Genomic DNA, 25,681 nt, shown 5'->3' on the forward strand with positions numbered 1-25,681 from the left:
GGGATCATCTCGATCCAGACGAATAATGTTGAAATCGTGGAAGTTTAAGGGTATTTCAGAAGTTAGCCAAGTTTCGCACAATGCAAATGCGTCACATTTCAGATTATTTACTAGAAATTTGAAAGGATCTATTTTTGGGATGATACTTCTACAATTCCACTGTATAACAGTGATTGTATCCGTGACCTCGGTGGGTGACTTAGCCATCGAAGGATACGATCGCTGAAAGAAGGGGCCATTTTGCAGTCAACTGCTTCAAGAATGTTTTAACTGTAGGAATAAAAGCCATTATCAGGCTTTTAAGAGGTTCAGAAATATTGAAAGTAGACATGATCCAGTCCACAATATCAGAGAATTTAACAAACCCAGTATTTGGTAAATTCTCTGACTGATCTTTAGGGACTTTCGGGGGTTTTGAAGTCCCAGGAAGTGATGGAAATTCTTGCTCGGAATTTAATTTTCCAAGGCCTGGAGCTTTTTTCTCTGGTTTTTTGCCATCACTACCAGTTGTTGTAATTTTTCGAGACCCATCAGAGGACATCTTCGAACCCTTACTAGGGAGCTTTTGAGAGGATTTATTTCTTCTCTTTCTAATTGATGAGCTATGAGGGACAGCCGAAGATGTACCTTCGAGGGGGTCATCATAATCGCTCTCGTCAGTTGACAAGTAAGCGTAAGGATTTTCGGTAGGTGGCGTAGCACATTTCAACATTTCCGCAAATGAGCGTTTGGAATGTTGCTTGAGTGAACGCTTCATTTTATCCTTACGCAATTTATACACGGGACAATCAGAGAGGTCATGCGGCCCCTCCTTACAGTAGAGACACTTTTCATTGTCTCCACTGCAGGAGTTATCCGCATGACTCCCTCCACACTTTATACACCGGGATTTATTGCAACAATGGGATGCTGTATGTCCCAATTGTTTGCAATTGGTGCAGTTCATGACCCGCGGTACATAAAGACGAACAGGTAAACGAACTCGGTCCAGGAGGACGTAATTAGGCAAAGCCGAGCCAGCGAAAGTCACCCGATACGAGTCTGATGGGATATAGGACTTAGTCCCATCCTCAGCGGTCGATACTGAACGCAATTGCTTGCAGTCCAGTATCTTAACGTTCTTGAGTAGGGGGTTTTTAAATCCGCCTGCCCCATGCTTAAGAACGTCCTCGCAAGTCAGACTCGGATCGGTGATCACGCCGTCTATCTCGACTTCGCGAGCTGGTACGTATACGCGATACTCCCGCGTGAAATTCTCACTTTGAACGATCTCATTAGCCTGTTTTGCACTGGCTAACAAGACCCTAAGCTTGTCCGGGCGTACTTTTTCAATTTTTTGTACAGTATTGTATCGCGAGGACAGGTCATTAGAAAGTTTTAGAAGGTTCAATTTTTTACCATTCGCTTTGGTCCGGATGTAAACCGCATACGGTCCGGCCGAGAGTGCAAGCCCATCGGGATAGCTTCTAATGCGCGATTTATTGCCATCTGAAGCATCCATCTGATCATCAAGGGGAAGGTCAGGCAATTTGATATCGCCTGTCATGTCACGGACTTGTGTCCGTGCGGTCAGATTCGGGGTGCAATTGAATTGGTATTAAACAACAGAGAAAATGAAGTTTTACTTAGCTTAAGCTCCAAAACGGTGAACGGCTGCCAATACCCAGTCCGAGGCAATGGGTAAATATTCCTTCCAGTAGAGTGCAAAAAACCTCTTTCAGGAAAAAGCACTTTTTTTTGTCTCTCACTACACTGTCCAATGAAACGTTTCTCTTTTTATCACTATATATATTTATCACTGTTTCTAATGTACACGATATACCCAGCCCAGCGCTGGCGCTGGCTAACGGTACCGCACGCAGTGCTGCTTCACACAAGCTCACAGTCGGCCTTGAGAACGGATTAATTCGAATTATCACTGATGCAAACAATAGAATACGGAATGACCTTGATAACGGAATAAAACAATTCACCACGCGATTTGAGAAAGCCGAATTTACGTCCGATCGATCCGATAGTCACGGCACGAATGTCGCAAAGATGATGATTTATTTCATTGTTTAGACCCTACCCCTCCCTTAAAATAAACTGATATCAACACAAAAAAGTCCGAATCAACCGGTTGTGGGCGAAATTCATTCGGAATCGATAACTACACTGGAATTGGAATTTATTCGGAATTCATTATGAATTCCAAATGGAATTCCGATTAAAAATTTCTCGCCGATTCGGAATTGATTCGAAATTCATTCGGATCTGATAATGTAATAATATCTAATTCATGACATTTCAATAACAAATTATCATGCATTCAATATGAAAATGGGTAGTTAGGTCTAAAACCTGTTGAAATCTTAGCATTTTAATCAGTTCGAATGTATTTTTTTGACAATTAAAAGTGTCAAACCAATTGAATAATAAGTGTTACATATTTAGGATATATCTACTGATTGGTGGATTGAATTTCTATAGGTTTCAATGAGGTTCAATTTAAATAAGATTTGAAGTGATTTAAACTTACAATTTAAGTATCGAGTGGCGAAATTAAGTGTAAAACACTCCAATCTTAGGTATCGATTTTTATCAATATATACAGTGTTTCGTTTTGATGAAGTGAACGAAAAAAAAGGTTTCGTTTGTTTCAATTGCGACCATTTACGAATGAGACAGTAAAATAACGAAGATGAAACTGTTGAATTGGATTCTTTAATTGAAAACATGTGACAATTTTTGGCTCTGGCATTCACCATTTATCTGGAAACCAGCTTCCGTGTTTTAATCGATAAACGGGCGTACTTTGTGATCTTATGGTTCTCGGTTCAAGTCCCAGATGTTACTGATTTTTTTTCTTCCATTTCATTGAATTTAAACTCATGTAACTTTCAAATCGAACGTAAAATTCTGTTAAATGCGATAGATGCACTTTGTAAAAATTGATTAAATGAAAATTTACAGGTTCCTTTTGAACTGTTACATCAACTGCAGATTGTAAATTACAAAGATTAGAAAGTCTTCATTACTCAAAAAGAAAATTTGCATCCTGTATTTCCATTGAGGAATGGGTTTGTATAAAAACCTCGAGCTCGATCGAATTGCAAACTAGGGGTGGTAACCAAAATAGCTAGAGAAATGCCATTGTGCGTAAACGTTTTGAAATACGGACACAATGGCATTGTTTTTAATATGGAGTCGCAAAAAAATTGTTTTTAGAATAGAGTCGCAAGAACAACAAGCTATTCCTACGTTTCTTCTTCGATTCATCACAGCAATAGCAGTTTATGTTAAAATGCTAGCACCATCCAACGGTTCCACGTATCATGAACATTGTGAATTGATACATTAATAAATTGACGCTAAATCCAACTTTTGTCACATAGTCGATTAATCTCAGAGCTAAACTAATGGCGTTAAGACATGTTGCCTTACTTCAACCTGAAGTTAGTGTTGGTCAGAACAATTTTGATTAAGAATCATGCATGTATCACGATTCCGTATACTAATTAGATCACATTTTTTAACAATGGAGATGGACTAATGTGTTCTAGAATGTAAAATTTTGATCCAGATTGTGAAATTTTAATTGCAACAACTTGACGGCAACGGCCAAGTTTATCACCACTCGCATTATGTCTGTACAAGGAAATGTGCTCGAATTTAAGCCTTAAGCCGATTAGACTTGACAATTGCTGGTTTTAGCTCTACCTGTTGGGTCTGCTCGCATCGGTTACAGGTTTGTTGCAGCCGAGCTGTGCTGCAAAGAAGTGTGATCTTATGCAACCGGTGACATGCTTTTGCCTCCCATATGAAGCATGTGATCCGAATCTAACGCCCAAGTGTGCTTTACAAATACTTGGCTAATGACTTTCGTTTTAGGTCTTGCCACTTGCCATGGCGAATCGAGAAGCCAGGAGAGCATGGTAAAAATAGAACTAAATACGGTGCAGTGGAAAAATTATCAACCACCTTCGGCTCAGCTACCATATGAACAAACTTTGCATCAGAGTTTTTTTGTTGTAATTACCGATACAATTGAATTAATCAATAATTACATAATGGTAAAGCAGCTTGGGGGGTCTGGATCTTAAATCTGATGGAATGTTGTTGCATGTAGTTCCTTTTGACTTTAACCATAATCTTTTTAAATGAAATTGCAGAAGGATTGATTGATCTATTCTCCTCATCAATACTGAATATGACTAACATAAAAAAGATACATTGAATGTTTTAAAGACTGACAGCCTTCATGACTAAAAGCGATCTCGAATGGTTCTGATATATCACTTGATGTTGAACCAGCACTCGTCCATTAATGGAACCTTTCAAAACACTTGAACATTTTACTGTCTCCAGTCGAATAGGTTTATGGGAAACACTGATGTGAGTACAAATTGAATGAATGTTTGTTGAAACTAGATAAGAGTGTGTTGTCTTCGCTGGTAGGCATTCACTTTAATTTACCAAATGTTTATAACGATGGGATTGGAGCAAAAGCAGAAAAATCTCGAATGCCATCAGGAAAAATTCAACTGCGTCGCACAGATGCATCGAGAAACACCTGGGGATATATTTTCAAAGGACTTCTAGGAAAGCATTTGCATAATACCCTATTATTAACTTTCCATATATTTGTTTTAGAAATTAATTTCACATGTCGGAAAAAAAATTTCCGGTTTTACGACGAAAACAACGCTTTGATCCTCCTAATTTCAGTTTTTGACATCAATGTTTTCTCATTGAAGAGCAATACAATGGTTTCAAAGGCGTTCGTACATTGCTCTACACCACATTTGCATCTCTATTTCTTTTTAGTTTCAAAAACCGCATCAGTCTTAGCGACGACCTTTTAATTCAATTCAAATCTCAAATCTAGAAGGTCTCTTTTTCAATTCCTAGAACAGAGAATTGTCGTTGGGGACTAAATATGACTAATATGAAGGATGCGGCAGAAATTCGATTTTAAATTCATGGCATTTAACCATCGTAACGATGGACTGGTGACACTGTTCATGCCTCTCATGAAAACGCTATGAAAAGTCGAATTATTTTATTTGGTTCAATTGAAAAATATATAATAAAGTCGAACTTCCTATGTTTTCGGATATGACCGATCTGAAGAAAATATTTATTGCATATCTTATCATGCCCTTATCTCCGATTATCAAAAAAGCTTAAAGTGATATTCGTGAGGTAGAATTAATAGCTAATGTAGCTAAACAGAATACTAAAAATTGTCACCCGCATGAGGAGAGTGATATCTAATTGAAGTATTTCCAATATCAAAATAATAGCACAGTAAAACAGAAATGTAGAATGCAACACTCTCCAACATCTCGGCCGGTACTTCACGAATAATACCACCGGCCCATAATCTACACCAAACAGTAACAGATTCAATGGAGAGTGGATGAATGGAAAACACTGTAGTAATATATATGAGAGTATGAGTAACATAAGAAAGAGACCATCGCACCACTACACAGTGGTTCAAAAGCGCAATTTCACGCTCGTAATTGATAACTCATAGGATCGTAGTTTTTGAGGTACAGTATCTTCAGCAAAGTTGCTCAGAATGATAGACGCCATCTTTTGGAAAATTTTGTTTATGTGATTAATCCCCCTAAAAGTGAGATAAAAACTTTATTTCATCTTAGGGCCAACATAGGGGTTAAGTTACTTCGACAAAGTTATGCAGAAAATTATTTCAAATAAGTTTGCTGAAGGTACTATTCCCGTAACTTGAGTGTAATTCAAGATATAATGTATTTTCTGAAAAGGGTTTCCAAAAACCCGTTTTTGTAAGAAAACATATATATATTCAATTTATATGAGTTTTTCATGTTATACAAAGTTTTTCGTCTCTAAAAACTACACAACTTTCTCGAACATACTATGCTGCTATCATTTCAATTTAATGAAATAGAGCAGTTTTTCATGTTTTTTTACATAAAATTCTAACTTGTCTATTATCAAAAGGCGCAGGAAGGTGCAGATGAGACTACTTACATATTGAACTACTTCAAAAGAGCTTTCATACCGTGGTTTAATTACTCGTCTGCGATCGTCTGCAGGCGAGATATGTTCTTTGCAAATATTCTAGTCCTTGACATGTGCAATGATAAAGTTTATTGTATATCAGATCAGAGTTCAGTTATATATTCGTTACCATGGAAACTCTCACAATAAAAGGTTTTTATGGACATCGAAGTCTACAAATAGAAAAGTTTAGTAATAATTACAGACGGTTTTTTGAAAGTAACTGTCCGACGCTTTTTAAAAGTGAGATAAGAAGCCACGACTTTGAAAAAAGGCAATCATCATGTCGAATTACGTTATGTCATTTTTGGTAAGTTTTTATCCTATAGAAAAGCTCTGCGGATAGATATCCTCTATTCATCAATTAAAGAGGAGATCGATAAACGCTTGCTATATTGTACTATTTATAATGATTAAGAAGTTTCTTTTATACATATGTCGGGGGTATTATACACGCGAGTAATCCAGATCACTTACGAATCGGGATCCCACGAATTGGTAATTAGTTTCATTGGATCCTTTGGTTACAAATATTCTTGAATGGCCAAAACAGTCCAAAAAGAATCTGTCGAACGATGCTAAGGGTCTTTTAGCTGGTTAAGAACATTGTCAGCTATCATAAAATAAATACAAATAACTAAAAAATGAGTTTTGATCATACTTTTCACTACCAGAAGATGACATAACTTAGTTCGATTTGATGATGACTTTTTTAAAAGTCGTGACAAAACAGTTACTAAACTATTCCATTTATAGACTTCAATGTGCACAACAAAATAATATTTTGTGGCAAGTACCATAGTAATGAATATGTACTGAAATATGATCTGAAATACAATGAAGCTTATCATTGCAAATGTCAAGGAGAAGGATATTTGAAAATAACATATCTCGCCTGCAGACGAGTAATTCAACCACGGTATGAAAGCTCTTTTGAAGAAGTTTAATATGTAAGTAGTCTCATCTGCACCTTCCTGCGCCTTTTGATAATAGACAAGTTAGAATTTTATGTAAAAAAACATGAAAAATTGCTCTATTTCATTAAACTGAAATGATAGCAGCATAGTATGTTCGAGAAAGTTGTGTAGTTTTTAAAGATGAAAAACTTTGTATAACATGAAAAACTCATATAAATTGAAAATATATATGTCTTCTTACAAAAACTGGTTTTTGGAAACCCTTTTCAGAAAATACATTATATCTTGAATTACACTCAAGTTACGGGAATAGTACCTTCAGCAAATTTTTTTGAAATAATTTTCTGCACAACTTTGTCGAAGTAACTTAGCCCCTATGTTGGCCCTGAGCTAATACAAAATTTTTATCTCACTTTTAGGGGGATTAATCACATAAATAAAATTTTCCAAAAGATGGCGCCTATCATTCTGAGCAACTTTGCTGAAGATAATGTACCTCAAAAGCCACGATCCTATTAGTTATCAATTAGGAGCGTGAAATTGCGCTTTTGAACCACTGTGCACTAGGTGCATTAAAACAGAATTTTATGTAGTGAGAAATGGTAATGTTGATCAATTTCAAATGATTTTAGTCGTTGCGTACATTATGAAATGTCACTTAAAGGACTGTACAGATACACAAACCTAATCAAATATGCAATATTCTGATTAGAAGTCGCTTTTGTCGCATTTTAATTCATTCCTCTGGCGTTCAAAATAACCTCAAACGAACCGAAACAAATTGCGGATTTAAATATTGGTCAACTTATCATCTTAAAAAATCAAAACTGATTATACGAAATAAAAAAAAATCAATTTTCCTACATTTTCGAATGAACATTTCTTATAACTGATCCTAAAATTCTACAAAATAATTTCAATTATATGAGTTTCCCAAAGCAGCCTGTATAAAAATCAATCGCCATCCTAAGAATGGTTCAAATAATGAAACTTAGATGGCGCGTCAGGTGAATTTAGTTTTTGTGTTAGATTGCCAATTTTCGTTGCCATAGATCCTTTTAGGGACCGTTCATAAACCATGTAAACTCACTGGTGGGAAGGACGGTCTCACAAAAGTCTACGTAGTCTCATAATTATTTCAAGTTTTTCAAGAAATTCACCTTAGCTTAGTTAACCGTCTGCGCGTTTCTCTCGATTAACTAAAAAGCCAGTTGATATTGAATATTCAGTCGAATGCACGATAGTTGAGATCAGAGCTGCGACTTGTTAGTCACGTCTAATGACTGGCAAAAATCATCGTCAACTGTTTTCTGTACTGTGAAAGTGACTGTCAAATGAGATACTCGATAGTTCTATAACCAAGTAGAAGTATACTCAGTTATAGATGATTTTTTTTGTTTTCTCTCTCATTCTCCTATTCCCTGTCGAGTTAATAAAAACATTCTTTGCAAAAAGTCATCGGACTTGAACTTTATTGGGGTAAATGAATTATATTCAATATAGCTGACCCTTCGAACTTCGTCTCGCCCCAAAATTTGTTCGAATTTATGTTTTCGTACATCAAAATTGTAAAACGTCTAAGTGGTTAACGTTTCTCTCCATTATTTTTCTGATTACTTAACTACAATCAACGGAATTTGATACACATTTGCTTTAGCCCGAAAAGAAATATCACAAATAGTTAAAGTGAAAATGTGAGATACTTCTGTTAAGCAAAAACCGAGCAAATGCACAGAGTCTCATCTCTAATTAAAGAATTTCTCTTCTAGAGTTGTTCATTCGGAGAGTAGGATACATTTACAATTAATATTTAGCCCAAGTAACCAAAAGTTCGTAAAAAAGATTTGGCTTAAGAACCATACAAAGCATTCTGCAGAGTCCGTTTTTAAGGAATTGCTCATACTTGAATGTTCACCCGACGCAACAGAACAAACTTTGAAGCAGTTCCTAATACAGTTTTTAAACAGCGAGAAAGTATCCTCAGAACTTTTTCTGTACGTTCAAGTTGCCAAAAAGTGATACGCGTATTTTAGAGCTCTAACAAAGCGAATATTTTCCAGGCACTGTGGAACTTTTGGTTGCTTAGAGAAACGACGCTTAAATTTTAATTTGGTATTGATCTTACAAATTTGAAAAAAAAAATTCACAGAACATGAAATATAAAATCGCAGTCTCAATCTATTATTGTAATCATCTGGAACATTGATCTAATTGCCACTTATTATGCGCGCTTAGTGTAATCTATTTCATTGGAAAACAGTATGGAAGAAAAATCTCTTAGTTTGCCTTTAGAGCTTCTACAGCTCAATCTTTTCATTGATTCATTAAAAAAAATTTCTGATTTGTTAAACTCACGCTCACAATGGCCAATATTATTCATCTGACTTCATCACACACACAATCCTTTAACTGTAAAAGATATCAGAACTTTTTCTTTTGCCTACACTGCTCATACTCGCATATCGATTTTCGCCAATTTTGAGTTAGCTTTAGGAATGCAATCTATCCTCAATAAACTCTCAAAAATTGTAATAAAAGTTGAAGGTTTGTTCAGTAAAATGTGAAAAAATATCAACTCATATAAGTCCCATTCAGTGCAAATTTCAATAATTTTGTTTGTTGCAATAGTGGAATAAAAAAGGTGTATTACCGATATTTCATGTAATAATACCATGATTTAGCATTAGGTAGCGCAATAAATGAAAAAATGGAAATAAAATTTTGATCGTCTTTTTTCATATGGGACTGATATGCAAGTATGGGCAGTACAGCGGCCATACAGCCATATGCATTCCGCCATTAATTCATTTATGTCGTATTCACTTGATTCCAAACCTAACAAAGTTTCCACCCCAACTTTTATCAAACCGTTTGTTTAAAGTCAGTTTCGAACCTAGTTTCAACGTTGTTGAACTGAAAATCGAGTCAGTTTCGAACCTGGTTTTTATATCAGGTTTGCTCAAACCCCCGTTGCTATGTGTGGACTTAACATAGTTTAGTGAAAAGTGTCTGTTTGATGAAACTACCCTGGGTCAGTTAAAACAGTCTTGTGCATTTCGCCATCCGGTAATTTTTCAAGCAATAATTTCGATACCCAATTAAGCACGTGGCTCGAAATGACAAATCGCATGGATAAAGTATGCATGTGAAATCTCCACACAAAACTACTCGTTGCGCCTAATGATTTTTTCAACGATCTAGTATTCTTCCCAACACTTATGCAACTCGTTGCGCGCCAAACATCAATCGTAGATCTAGCAATCATTGACGACTTTTTCAACGGAAAATTCCATTTTCCATACAAAATAACTAAGGATTTTTCCCACTTTTCCGGTAAATTTCCCAAATTTTGTTGATGTACGAACACGGCGGGGGTAGAAACTAATCAAACAAAAAAATAATCATGTAAATCTGTCCATCCGTTCTTCCGTGATACGATTACAAAGAATGATCTCTGCATTTATACATATATATATATATATATATATATATATATATATATATATATATATATATATATATATATATATATATATATATATATATATATATATATATATATATATATATATATATATATATATATATATATATATATATATATATATATATATATATATATATATATATATATATATATATATATATATATATATATAGCAAATAAAGAAATTATCAATTGCATCGGCAATCCTGTCCAGTAACATAAGCTATCTAATCTTGATCGTACAATCTTCCTAGTTGATAGTGACAGATATCTCTGTTTCATGGTCGACGTGCAACATAAATTAACTGAGAATATGAAATCTGTAATGTCCCAAGTAGCAAATGTAATTTATTGAAACTTCAAGATGTTCTACAATTGTTTCAGAATTGTTATTTATGTTAGATATGTTTGAAAAGATTTTTAAATGTATTAAAATCGGCTGTGCGACTTATCACTATGCAACACTACTGAAAAAATCACGGTAGAACAACTTTAAGTACATCTAAAACAATCGTACAGCAAATCACCAACTTGTTCTTGTTCCACTATCAGTTATAGAAGTTCTGCGAAAAAAATCACATCGTCATGTAAAACGTGAGTAATTATAACAATTGTTTAACTTATCAAAAACTTTCCAAACGGCTGTCATAATTGTATCGGACACAATATACGTCAAAATTGCTATAAATCTCCTGTGGAAGAAAAATTAGCGAAATGATGCTCTCCGCAAGGCAAAAAATGCTATGCTGAATTGAGAACCTTTCTGTAAATAATATTTTTCTGCTGAGTCCGCGAAGTTTTGGCTGCCTCATGAATTTTAGGTCAGTGTCTGCAGTTTTCTTTAGTTTTAGAAAAAACAATGATAAAAAATACAAAAATTTGCCAAAAAGTTGTGCAAGATTTATCTGTTTGAAATTAACGCAAAACTTGCAGACATGAGAATATTATCACAAAAGTTGCAGTAATACAGCATTACATACGCAATGAAAACAAAAATCAATCAGATAATTTGTATTCGGTTTTCATCTCACGAAAAAAAAGTGAGCAGACCTGACATCACTTTGCAAAGATAATGAACGAACAGTTAAGTTCATCATTATTACTAAGAATTTCTCATAGTTATATATCACCACTTGAGATACTTATTTTTTGCAACTCTAGCACATGGGCTTACCTCAATAATACCGACAGTGCGTATCACAAAAGTGGGCCCGCGAAGATGAATAACTATACTGTATTGTTGTTTAATTCAACTAGAAGATTTAAACTGATAAAAAACAAAATGTATAGCATTTCTTTCCGAAATATTAACATGTAAATGTTTCCTGTTATCTAGATAATATAAGTCCTTACATTGCGTGCAGCATTTTCTATTCAACGCACTTTTACCATCGAAGCCATATTGGAAAATAATCAAGAAAAATTAATTTCGAAATTTTTCAGATTCAGTAAACATTAGTTTGATCAAAATCACCTGAAAATTTTAAGAATGTGTGAATATACGTATTTTAAACACCATTCCAATGATTCTTATTAAAAATAATAGACTGTTATTTTCACAGTGATTAGTGTATGTTGCAATCATCAAAACATGTTAATTCAAAGGCGCTTGAAAATTTCAGGCGTAAGAATACATGTTTCACCATTAAAATGCAGTTCGATGTCGAATTTTTATTTACAAAACACAAAAGATCAATTCTACAATATGTAGCATTATTATTTTTCATGTGCAGATTATCCAACAAGATCAGAGCAGTTGTATTAAGAGCAGTTGTATTGAAAATCAAATGTGAAGTATATTCCCTAGAAATTAAGTTTGTTATGTTTTTGTAAACGTTATTCCATTTCTTGTTCACATTTCGTAGTAATTTTCACGAGTTTAACAATTGTTTTTTCGCTGATTTTTTTACTGCCTTTGTGGTGGGATCGACGCATGAGTTTTTGTGTCAGTTGCACAATCGTTGTGAATAAATTTTCGTAATAACAGAAGAACTTAAAGATATGTTGCACAACACAGAAAATTTTTGTTTTTTCCATAATACACCAGTTACTAGAATAGTAATATAAAGTAAAGCAAAGTTTTGGCATTACATTCCTTTTGTGGAATTTGGCCTTTCTGTTTCAACAGACTTCGCAGCCGATTCTTAGTGTACAGAATCATTGCATGCCCAGTACTATGGATCCTACTGACACTAAGAATTCTTCCAGGTCGGGGCTCGAACATACGACAACTGGCTTTTAAGACCAGCGTCCTATGCATTGAACCGCCAACCTGGGACAAGAATAGTAATATAAACTAACTTGATAAATTGCAAAATCAGTAGCAAAATACAGAACAGTAACTTAACATGTTACTTGGGTAACGTAGATGGGACACTCTCATGCAAGTTAGTTCAACACTTGTTCTATCTAGTGATCGAGGAATTCTAGGCCTTACCACAAACTCAAACTCCGACGTTTGTAGGGTGAGAAAATAATCAGAAGTTATCGCTCATCTATTGCCAATCACGAATAGAAAATAGAAATTTATTATGAAAATACCGATTCGCGAGGAAGTCTGATAAGTTTTCTATATTATTGTCCCGACGTGAAGCAGTTATCAGTGAGATTTTATCCAACGCAAAACAGATTTGAAAAATCAAAGTGATTGAAAACATTTGCCTAAAAATACACCCCAGAGGTTGAAATCGAACCTGCCAACTATTTCCACCCGTCATTTTTTTTTATTGTGATCTCTTCTCTCTTATCCAGTAAAACCGTTTGAAATTTATTGAAATTCGCCTCAAAACCCCGATTAAGTAACCAAAATCACTATAACTGTTTCATATTACTGCTTCATTCGCCTTGCTCAAAGTTGAGAATTGATTCACAATTTTTGAAAATTTAACTAATATACATAAAACAGCTAAAAACACTTAAGATGTGTTCACTACTCTGCTCCTATTTTCATCTCAATAGATTTTTATCCATCCTATCGTTGGTCCTTTATTCATCCTATAAATTAGCAATGGCGACAGCAATCAAAACAAAATATTCCACTATTACACTCTCAGGTTCGAAATGTCAGAATTATTCTTAAAAACGGCCTAATGCAAACTATGAGACAACACACGATATATTTAGAACCAGTTTGATATCATTTTAACGTTCAAATTTTTTTCGGTCGTTTCCGTTACCTTTCGCTTTGAATTTAAAATTTGACTGTAAAGTTGATTTGATGAACTTTAAATAAAACCAAAAAGAGAAATTGTTACTATTTAGCCATTAGCCCTTCTTAAAACAAAATGCAGAGCCAGAGATGCCATTTATACAGATTTATCAGTATTGTATAGATTTTTGCGTTCGCATACTGATTTAAATCAAAGTTTAGATTTTATACAGATTTCCTAAATTTAATACAGATTTGTACAGGTTCATAAAAAGTGAGAAATCAAAATTAGACTTTTCTCTCTGAGTATCTATTAGTATTTGATTTCAGTGATTCTTCAAAAGTTTATTATTCAACGGACAAATCACATGTTAAAGTGGAAATAAAGAACTATCTTTTAACATCATTTTATTAGTGACAACAGATAGAACAGATAATGACTTTTTATGCAAAGTAATACATATTTTCTATGAAAACATCAGGCATCTCTGTGCACAGCCGATGAAACACACACATTTAACAGCGTTTTGTTGACGTATAGCGGAATGAAATCAGTGCTACTAGATATGCCACAGTGGTTATTTCATTAGTATTTAACACGCTCTTTCTGGTAATATTCGAAGCCGAAACAGTTTTATAGAAATATTAATATCAACAATATAATTAAACTAATGTCACGGATACCAAAAACATATTTTTTTATGATAATTTGAAGAAGAAAAACAATTTTTGTTTTGTAACATTATGAGATAACTTGGCAACTTTGCGAAACCGAATGAGATGAAAACAAAGCGCAATCAAGTGAACTAAGTGAAAAACTTTCATCTCATATGTTTGAAGACTTTTATTGCTTGTCGAGTAATTTTTGAAGTTTTTGATAATTTATTAAACAAGTGGCAAGTGAACATTACTAATTAAGAAGTCATCCAGCATTCAGCGGTAGTGTAATTGTGCGAAATAGTGATCATGTTTTGAGATGAATCGATTAATAGATATTCAGAAACATGACGAACTGTAAATCTTGAGACAAAAATGTGTCCTAAATTGAAAAGTGAGTTTATTTTAAATGAAAAAAACGATCACCGAAGAATTCAAAACCATTATAATCATTTTAAAACAACTATTATAATCATTTTAAAACATTTCACAGTTAGGTTCAGGTAGGTTGTAAAATATTATTTATTTTCAAAGTAATGAGGTGAAGGGATGAGATGGAAATAGGAGCTCAGATGAAATAGGGAGCCTTTACCCTACATCTTTGCCTCTTGATTATATTGAATAACAGAGATGTTATGACAACGGTTTATGATAGCGAGATTATCATTACCTGAACACAGATGGTATGATATTAGATTTCCTCAAATTTAATAAGAGATTTAAGTTCTTCATTTCAAATCCATGTAGCTCTTGGTTGACTTTACTAAGAGGCTGCGTAGAATTATTCAGGTGGCATAAACTGAATCGAGTCGACGGATAAATAGAATAACCTTTTCTCACTTCTCAATAGAATAGAAAAATCTTATTGTTGTGAATGATGATAAGGCACATCAAGAAAATAAAAAAAGAACCGGAATTTTCATTTTAAAATCTCCGCGCTTGTCCAATCGGTAAACTTTTATTCTCTCAACGTTGGAAACATTTTTATACACATTCTGTCAAATTTTGACGCATATCGTACGATTAGTTTTTGTTTGGCGTCTACACAAAGAAGTTGGAAAATTTTCGTGTGGCAATTTTTAGAAGGGATGAAAATTTAGAACAACGGCTCGCCTTAGAAGCGCCATTCGGTCGATTGTTGTGCGATTTTGACGTCATATTCATAGATCCACACCTCATCACCAGTTATGATGCATTCGATGAATGTGGGGTTACTATCTGCGTTGGAAATCATCTCTTTGGCCACATCAACACGACGCTGTTTTTGAATGAAATTCAGCTTTTTTGGCACCAGCCGAAAAGCGACGCGTTTCAAACCCAAAACATCAGTTAAAATGTGTTCGGCTGATCCATAAGAGATGCCCAACAACACAGCAAAATCTCTAATCGGTGCAGAACGATTTTGCAACACGATTTGCTTCGCCGATTCAATGTTGTCTTCAGTAACAGATGTTGTTGGGCGGCCAGGGATCTCATCATGATCCAAACTTGTACGACCGCCTTTGAAGCGTTTATACCACTCGTATGCCTGTGTTTTTCCTAGACACGATTCACCAAAGGCCTTTTCTAACATTTTCAACGTTTCGGAACACTTAAATCCATTTGCAACACAAAATTTGATGCACGCACGTTGTTCTAAATTTTCATCCATCATAAAAATCGCCACACGAAAAAACGCGGGAGTTTTAAAATGAAAATTCCGGTTCTTTTTTTATCATAAGGTATAGCATGTAGTGTCATCCTGTTGGAACAAAATGTTTTCCAAAACTTGTATAAATATTTTCTCTGACACAATGTGCCCGACCGTGAACGGAATATTTCGTTTGTGTAAAGTTCACGCAGACTAGTACTCCAAAAATTGAAATTGATTCACAACTGACCGATTTAAAAAAAATACCAGATTTTAGTCTACGTGATTTATGAACGGTCCCTTAATAGGGTGAGCACAATCGTCGTCAACTATGATGATATTCTCTCAAGAATTCGCAAAACCTGCAAGAAGCAGAATAATGTCGTTTTCGCTTGAGAAAACTGAAGCTGACCCAGGCAGATCAAAAATATTTTGGTAACGATTGGTTCTGAAAATAATTGTTATAGACGCGAAGATACAAATTACTCAACAGCCGCAGTACCGTTCTGAGCATCCATTTGCGAACAGGTTGAGAGTTGTTTCCGTGAAGCCGCAATGACCCAATCCCGTATGTCTATTTGAGTTTCAGGTAAGTTTCCGGTGTTCCCAGCTAATTCTAGTATAATATATTCACCCAGTAACTGATAGTCTGGCAATGATTAACCAACCGTAGATTCAAAGCCAAGCTTTTCGTCATAAAGGATGCGATAGATTCGAAATTGTGGTTTTCAACAGTAAATTTAGTTTCTTTCAAGACCTAGTGGAGTTCGAATAAAAATCGGTAAGCTGTGACTACAATCCAGAGGTGCTATAGAAGAACTACAGGGTCCGGCACTCGAAGTGTAACCAATTGAAAAGGCCATAAATTCAGTTTGGAAAATTACTTTTACTTAATTCAAAGTACAAAATGTGTAAAAATAATACAAAATTCAGAATCAATTCACTTTTGCTCGATATGACCACCTTTTGCCTTGACTTGATGACATGAGAGAGCGAAGGAGTTGCTTCGTTTGGCCGAAAGCGGTCAATTTCCGAACATTGTATTTTCTGACGAGAAAATTTTTCCAATTGAGCAATTCGTAAACTCTCAAAACGATAGGGTTTACTTGACCGACCATTCATACGAGAATTTGAGTCATCGATTGGCCACCAGGAGGCAGCACCCGCAACAGATAATGGTTTGGGCCGCTGTAACCGCAGATGGACGCTCTCCAATCGTTTTCATCGAGCCTGGCGTCAAGGTAAATGCGACATACATATTATCGGGAAAGTATTCTGGAGGTTGCTTTGAAGCCGTGGGCAGACAAACATTTCGGTGGCAGACCATGGACGTTTCAGCAGGACTCGGCACCGTCTCACAAAGCTCGAGTGAACCAAGAATGGCTGAAAAACAACGTTCCGAACTTCATCACGTCCACACAATGGCTCTCGAATTCACCAGATGCGAATCCAATGGATTATTCTCTTTGGACCATTTTGGAGAGCAAAGTCTGAACTAAAAGATACACCAGTCTCGAGGCGCTGAAAAAAGTTATTGTCCGCGAGTGGGTCAAAATACCTGCAAGTCACATTCGGCCAAACGAAGCAACTCCTTCGCTCTCTCAAGTCATCAAGTCAAGGCAAAAGGTGGTCATATCGAGCAAAAGTGAATTGATTCTGAATTTTGTATTATTTTTACACATTTTGTACTTTGAATTAAGTAAAAGTAATTTTCCAAACTGAATTTATGGCCTTTTCAATTGGTTACACTTCGAGTGCCGGACCCTGTACACAAAACAAATGGATCTTGCTGACCACTGATTATCATCAAGTTGACGCATGTTCTATAGGCTTTGGCAACTTTTGGATATTATATATATTAAATTATGTTGATAAATGATTTTTTCTCATAGTTTCTGTAATATTTTTCATTTTCATTCAACTACCGTACTATTAAAACAAAAATTATTTCCAGAGGTTATGTTGTAACCATAATTGACTGTCAGTCATATGTAAACAAGATTTATTTCCCATCAATATTCATGGTGATCGGACAGACGTCGTAGCCTCGTGAACGATAATAATCGTTTAAACGCAAAGCACGGCCAGCGGCCATTCAACCGGCATCCACACCCAAACTTTGATGAACATCGAACTGATCAAATATAAGCATTTCTTATGCAACATTTCCTCGACCTTCGGTAAAGGTTCACCGTGGTGCGACTCGTGGTACAATACCGTATATTAAGTAGTTGACTCAAGGATTCAAATTTTCAAGTGCACCCGAAACAAGGAATCGTGTCTTCTGCTTATATCAGTACCTCACCTAGTCTATTCTCAACTCAATTGAAAACTTATGGACTGCGTTGACGCTTAGTATTCCAAACCTAATTCGCAATGAAGACGTTAGTACGTTTGTATTGTCAAGCATGATTTTAGATCTGTTCCACCTTCCATCGGCGTCGAAACATATGATTAATAGGCAAGTCACTCGTGTCCTGCGTTGCGATTGGTTTGAAATAACAAATCGTGGCCGGCTGAACTTTATTTTGGATTTAATTGAAGGTAAGCAACCCTTCAATTAAAATCAATGATGATGAACCGAAGGTCTATCGAATGTTGCGTCCCATTCTCAAGTAAAAAGCTAAACATTGTGTGATTCATCATCATCAGTCATGGTACGTAAGCTGCATAAGGACGAGTTAATCTTATGAGAAATGAAGTGCAGGTGTTGGTCGGTTACGTGGTTGACGATTACTCGGCAGTCATGTTAAAATTATAGATTCAAAATAGAGAAAGGAAAGTGTGGATACTTGTTCCTTCTGCTTGAAACACCAGAAACAAGGTACCATCACTAAACAGGAATATTTCCTTATAGGTACCGTAAATCAGTAATTGAATAATATATTGTTCCTGCTGTGGATCTGCTGGGATCGTTGGTTTTCTAACATACATTGCAAGATTATGTTACCAAGCTCTATAATATTAAAATTTCCGACCCGGCACACGAACGTACCAATAAACTATAGAAACAAATTGATTTTTAGTCAAACTGTGTTCCGTTCCGGACTAAGTGTGTAATCTTTGTAAATCAATCAAATGTGCCAGCGATGTCGAGTAGGTTTTGAATAAATGATTTTCCTTTTTTTTTTTACTTTATCGACATTTCTTTGAGCACACTGAGCTTTGAATCTGAAACGGCGTCAAAAATATTGGATCTAAAAACGAGATGGGCAATCGCGAACGGTTAAAAAAAACTAGTTCTTCTAGAAGAATGAGCGAATAAGAGTTCTTTGTTGAAGAATGATAGTTCTTTATTCTTTTCAATGGAAACGTAAGTAATCGAATCCTTTGAGAGAGTGTACACAGTAACTGGAAGTATTTTGGAACAGTCACAGATTTCAAGAATATTGTAAAAGTTTGATACATTTGTGATCTTTAAAAAAGCACGTCGAAGAGAGTAAATTGTTTACTACAAAATATAATTCATGGCTCTCATATTTTTTTCGGAGGAACATACCAAATTCGGGAAGAACGAAAGAACGGTTTAACAGAACTAGTTCTTTTGGTAGAATTATCAAGTTCAGAGTGGTTCTTAAAAACGAACGGTTTTGCCCATCTCTAAGCTGAAACAAAACTCCCTTTTCCTCTTCAATTGCATCGATAACATTCGTACTGCATTTTGCATACTTTTTTACCTTTTTTTATATATAAAAAATAGGTATAGATTTCGCTCAAACTTTAGAAAAATTTTCCAAGGCCCGAAGGGCCGAATGTCATATACCATTCGATTCAGCTCGACGAACTGAGCAAATGTCCGTGTGTGTATGTGTGTGTGTCTGTATGTGTGTTGTCAACTAAGAGGTCGAGATCTCAGAGATGGCTGGACCGATTTTGATCAAAACAGTCGCAAATGAAAGATCTCCCCGTCACCCAGAACGCTATTGAATGGTTTTGAGATCGGATGTTGACTTTTTGAGTTATACGAAGTTCTATGTCAATTTTTTTAGTTTTTTTGACAGTATCTGTCACACTTGACTTTGAAAACAGTATATTTCTATACTTTGATTCCACACGGTAATAGTTACCCAACAAGCCATAGATTGTTAAAATCCGTCCATTTTCAACGGAGATATCGACATTTTTGTATAAGCGACTTTTCTCCCTATTTCAGCAGTAGGAGTTTTGAGCGCTGTATGACAAAGCAATGCTTGGGAGCAACACGAAACACGATTTTTTATACTGTTACATACAATTGTTTCTAAGTACCAAAAAGACTGTGTACAGCATCCTTTTTCATGACAATTTGCCTCGGACCGATTTTAGCACGGATCGTTTTTGGCAACATAATCGTTCGAATATGGCATATGTAAACCAGATGATATCAGCATTTTCGAGTTGAGAGTAATTCCATAATTATATTGATTTAAACTACTTACAGCAATAAATGCTGGAAGAACATAACTTCCATATACCATACGACTCAGTTCGTCGAGATCAGCAAATGCGTGTGTGACAAATAATTTCACTCAACTTTCTCGGAGATGGCTAAACCGTTTTCTACAAACTCAGATTCATATGAAAAGTAGTGTACTCCCAAACAATGTTCCTGAATTACGTTACAATCCGACTTCTGGTTTAGAAACTACAGGATGATATGTGAAACGAAATCAAAATAGTGGTACTCATTTTTCTCGTAAATGACTAAACCGATCTAAGATTCAAATGAAATCTAAAAATCATCTATGATTCAAATGAGTGGTCTTAAAATCCTATAAAACATCTCACTTTTTAGTCAGATCTGACTTCCGGTTTAGGAGATACAGGGTGATTAATATAAAAATGTCCATTTCACAGTAATAAATCCGGTTTATCGGGTTTGCAGATTTGGATAGTCGATTACGAAATAAATTTATTTCAGTTTTAGCGGTTTTTGGATTCGAAATGTACCCCCAAATTTTAATTCGCACTACAATTTCTCAAAAATGTCTACACACTCCTCAGGTGAATTTAACTGATTTGATTGGTTAAGGTTTTAGAATTCCGGTTCCAGTATCGAATCGTTACTCAAAGCTCAATCATTTTCTCAAAAAGGCCAAACTGAACTTTAAAAACAAAAATTTAAATTAAAGGACTCAAGGTCCCATACAAAAATGGTTAATTTTATCCAATTCTGGAATTACAGATTATGAGTTTTTAAAATTCATACCAATATGGAAGATGTAAATTGTTTGGTGTAATAATTTATGGCCATTCGAATCATTTTGGGTTATGCTAGTTCCTGAATACCGGCTCTAGAAGTACCATAAATAATGACGAAAAACTCTAAAGTTGAACTTAGTTCAACATCTCATGGAATGTTCATTCGATTGGCACATGTTAAGATTGAAATTCGATACGATTTGCAGTTTCGACATTAAAGGGTAATGAGTGATTAAAATCTCAATTGGCCGTTTAAAACGACGATAATTAAAATAATGTCATGAGAACTAAAACACCTAAGAATATCTATGCAAAAAACACATGCGGATTGATAAAAAAAGGTATCATCTCACTGCTAGGTGGATTAATCACGTTCTTTGTACTGTATTTTTCACATCGAAAAATAAATACAACATTTGAAGTCTTCGGTGCAGTAAGTCAATAAGTCAGAGAGAAAAGTGGCAACATGTAGCGAATATAAATCCTTGTAAACAGCATACGGCAAGTTGTTCATTACATAACAATGCTCGCCCATAAAACATACTTAGAAATACTCCAACCGCCGTTTAGCCTATTCATTGCTCTATCCGATTACTATTTATTCCGATCGATGCAGCATGGTCTGGCTGACCAGTACTTTACCAATTATGCCGGAGTCAAAATAGTATTAAATTATGCTTGATGTTCAATTCCACAACTGAATTCTCAACTTGAATTCCGAACCCGAATTAAGGAACCAAATTCAGTTCCAATATCTAGTTTCAGAACTCAAGTTCCGAGTTCAACTCCAGCATACAGGTTCTAAGTTCTGAAGCTGAATTCTAGAAATGAGCTCTAAAACTGAATTAAGAAATTAAATTCCTGAATCAGAATTCTTACAACGAATTCCGGAATCGTCTAGTTGAACATCGAGACTGATATGTACCAGACTATCTCAAACCGTCGTCCGAGTGCGAAAAAGGTAAGCAAGCGTGATGAGTTTTCTGAAAATTTGAGAAAACTAAATTTTAAAGTTATTTATGGTTATCCCACACAGTTGAAAATTGAATCATAAATTGCTGATCATATATCTAACGGTATAGAGAAAGAATTATGCAGTTGCGTTTAGTACAACTCGAGATAAAGTTTGCTTCAGATAGAAATGGAACAAAGACAATTGCCTGTATTTCAGTTATTTATTATTGAATTCAAGATCTTTTTTATACAAATGTAGCGTTTTCTTCGTACTTTGAAGAAAAAATGCGGATAAAATTATTCGTCACGGTTTCGAAGGAATTCTCGAATTTTTCCTGTAACACAGCTCATTAGGCGGCGCACACCTTCGTTTTAGCTATCTTATTCCACCAGGTCGTCATCTGATTGATGTCTTTGACAACCTTTCCCTTTGCCTTGAGTCTCCTCTTCATGATTGTACAGTATTTCTCAATAGGGCGGAACTGGGGGCAGTTGAGTGGGTTAAGGTTTTTCGGAACAAACTGGACCCCTTTCTCTGCATACCATTTTTGAACGACTTTGCTGTAATGACAGCTTGCTAAATTTGGCCAAAACATTACGGGATGATCGTGGGATCGAATGAACGGCAAAATTCGTTTTTGGAGACACTCTTTTTGGTATAGTTCCGATGTCATTGTCTTATTTGTAACGAAAACTTTCGTTTTTTTGCCGCAGCTGCAAATTCCCGGCCAAATCATAAATTTTCTTGCAAATTTGTCGGCAAAAACAAATTTAAATTTGGCTGGAACATCCCCCCGAGTCATTGCCAAGTAAAATTTTTGACTTGGCATTTGCCCGAAGTTAGCCTTGACATAGCTTTCATCGTCCATCAGAAGACACCCGTCGAACTTGGTCAGCACCTGGTCATATAGTTTCTGAGCACGAATTTTGACCACACTATTCTGTGTTATGGTCCGATTTGGCTCGATACGACTTGATTCCTTCCCGGAGTCTAGTTCTCCTCAAGGTACTATGGGCAGCACCGAATTTTCTGGCCAAATCACGGTCCGACATATTAACATATCCACTTCGACGATGGCTTGAGGCTTCCGAATCGTCATCAATGTTTCCTTATACCGTTTGATAACGCGAAATATGGTATTTCTGGGCAATTTCAGCTGTTTAGCTAGCCTAGATGCAGACCACAATGGATTTTCCAAATAACTATGCACAATTTTGTCCCTTCTTTCGGCTTCCATGTACAAAGTACAGTTGATTTGCGGAATGTCAAAAATCATACGTGAAGCTGACAAAATTCCCGACACGTGGGCGCCAAGAACTTCCGAATCCGTCCACCAGAAGCGTCACAATATTAGCAAAAGTTTGTTCCAATTCTACATGAAGTTCCAATTCAGGATTAAGCTCTCACTCTTCCACAGGGTGAATATTCGCGTCAAAATGGCACGAACTTGTTTATACACTTAATATCACACGTAAGTTCATGGCAACGGTTTTCTGGGATTGTCAAGGTATACTTTTAGTGGTGCACATCGAACAAGGGGAAAACATCCACAGCGAGTATTACAGCGCATTACATAAAGTTAAAAGTTATAAATTTACGTGCGCCGGTATTCAAGATCATCCCAGTTTTACTCCATCCACAATATTCGCCCAAATTTGCTTACTCTGACTATTTTCCGAATATGACGTGCTTACGATTCTGAAGCTCTGAGTGAATGGATTAGGATTAAAAAAGAAATGAAAAAGCTTTCAAACAGTAAGGATCAGTGAAAATTTCCGGTAGCTCCGAAATAATCTTCAATTGTTTAGTCAAATATTCTTAGCTGATTGATGCGGTGACCAGTCGACGAACTGATCCATTGTTGCTCGAACTTGTGTTCTTCCAAATAGCGATTAATCACTCCACACTCCAGTATCGAGGAACTGTGAGGACTCACAATAATTCATCGAGAAACTGAACGATGAACAGTCTTTTTTTAGGCAGGGGATAGGTACCGCAAAAAACACGAAAAACCGCAGAACTTTGCCTACCAAACAGCAACATTTAGCATACATTTTGTTTTGTTCTAAAAACTAATGAAACGTCGATATCAGGTTTTATATCAATCTAGTTTTCTCGGAGAAATTCGTCCCTCCCAAAATTCAAATCAAATCAAAATAATTTCCTTACAATTATGAATTTTTCCGAATTTAAACTTTATTTAGACTGCAGAATTGTCGAAGGATAGATTATTCGAATTTCAATCCAAATTTATTACATTTATTAATTGCATTCATTTCTTTGATTGAGTTTATCTAATAAGACTCAAACACTCTCACATACTCACATAAGCCATAAAAGCCGAGAACCGGCATAATCTAAGTCGGTTCGTAAGGCCACCAACTAACATGACGTACAAACTCTACTAGTTTCAAATTTTGAAGTTTTTATGCGATTTGGCCATCGTACTCTAAACGACGATTTAAATTTTTGTTGTATTCGAAAATTTGCAGTAATTGTTGGTCGGACCATAAGACCTTTCATTTGATCTTAAGCATGGGAAGAACGGTTTTGAGACCAGTTAAGAAATTTTTCTACGGTTTTTGATTCGCCGGTTTAAGTGACGGTGTACAATATTGAACAAACTTTACCCTATAACTCTGGAACGGGAGGACGGATCCGGATAAAATTCCGGAATTCGTTTATTCGTTTTTTTTTATTTGCAACTGGTTGTTTGAATGGTGGTCAAGAAAATGTCTATTTATAGCAATCACATGCCCTACTATTTCGGATTAACGGTATTAAACTGTATTTTATACTTCCAATCATTCAAATTCCACCGTGTCAGTCATTTTGGGAATAAATAAATTGAAATCGTTAAGGGGGGTAGGGTCTAAATGATGAAAAAAATCATCATTTTTGAGATTTTTTTCAGGATTATCGTTCAATAAAATAAATTCAAATGTTTTGCATGATACAGTATTTTTGAGGACACTTTTTAAAAAACATGATTTGCGGTGTCCACTGTATCTCAGCGCAGACTAATCAGAAATGAACAAATCAAAGCAGCATAGTTAGAGAAGAAGTTTTTATAGACCCCAACGTTTCTATTTGATAGTTTTTTAATATTTCGAATTTTTGGTGGTTGTTCAAAGTGAAAACTACGATTTTTCACGAAAAAAATCCGTCATTTTGTTGCTGTTAAACCTCCCTAAAGTAACAAACAATGAAAAGGAAAACGTCGGGGTCTAGTTTTTTATATGTAGAAAGTGTGTGCAAAATTTGAAAAAATGGATGCAGTAGTTTTTTAATGACGATGGACACGGACTTTCAAAACCTGCTTTCGAGAAAAACGCGTTTAAAGGTTTTTGTTGTCTATAAAATCAATGGAAACAATTTATTACACAAGGGAGCCCGTAGGGTCTAACATTTTCAAAAAATCATATTTTCCCTATTATAATTTGTTATAATGAAACATTTCAAGAACGTTTTGTCTAGTTTTTAAATCAATCGAAGCAGATATCTTGGGGCTGTGTGCCAAGCTCTTATTTCTTCGAAGTATGAGATAAGCAAAAGTAAAGGCCCAAATGTTTGTGTGTATGTAACAAAAATATGCACTCACTTCAAACTCACACTCGGAGATGGCTGAACCGATTTTCACAAACTTATATTCAAATGAAAGGCCCAATGGTTC

The sequence above is a fragment of the Malaya genurostris genome, chromosome 3, assembly GCF_030247185.1.
Source record: "Malaya genurostris strain Urasoe2022 chromosome 3, Malgen_1.1, whole genome shotgun sequence".
Taxonomy (NCBI): Eukaryota; Metazoa; Arthropoda; class Insecta; order Diptera; family Culicidae; genus Malaya; species Malaya genurostris.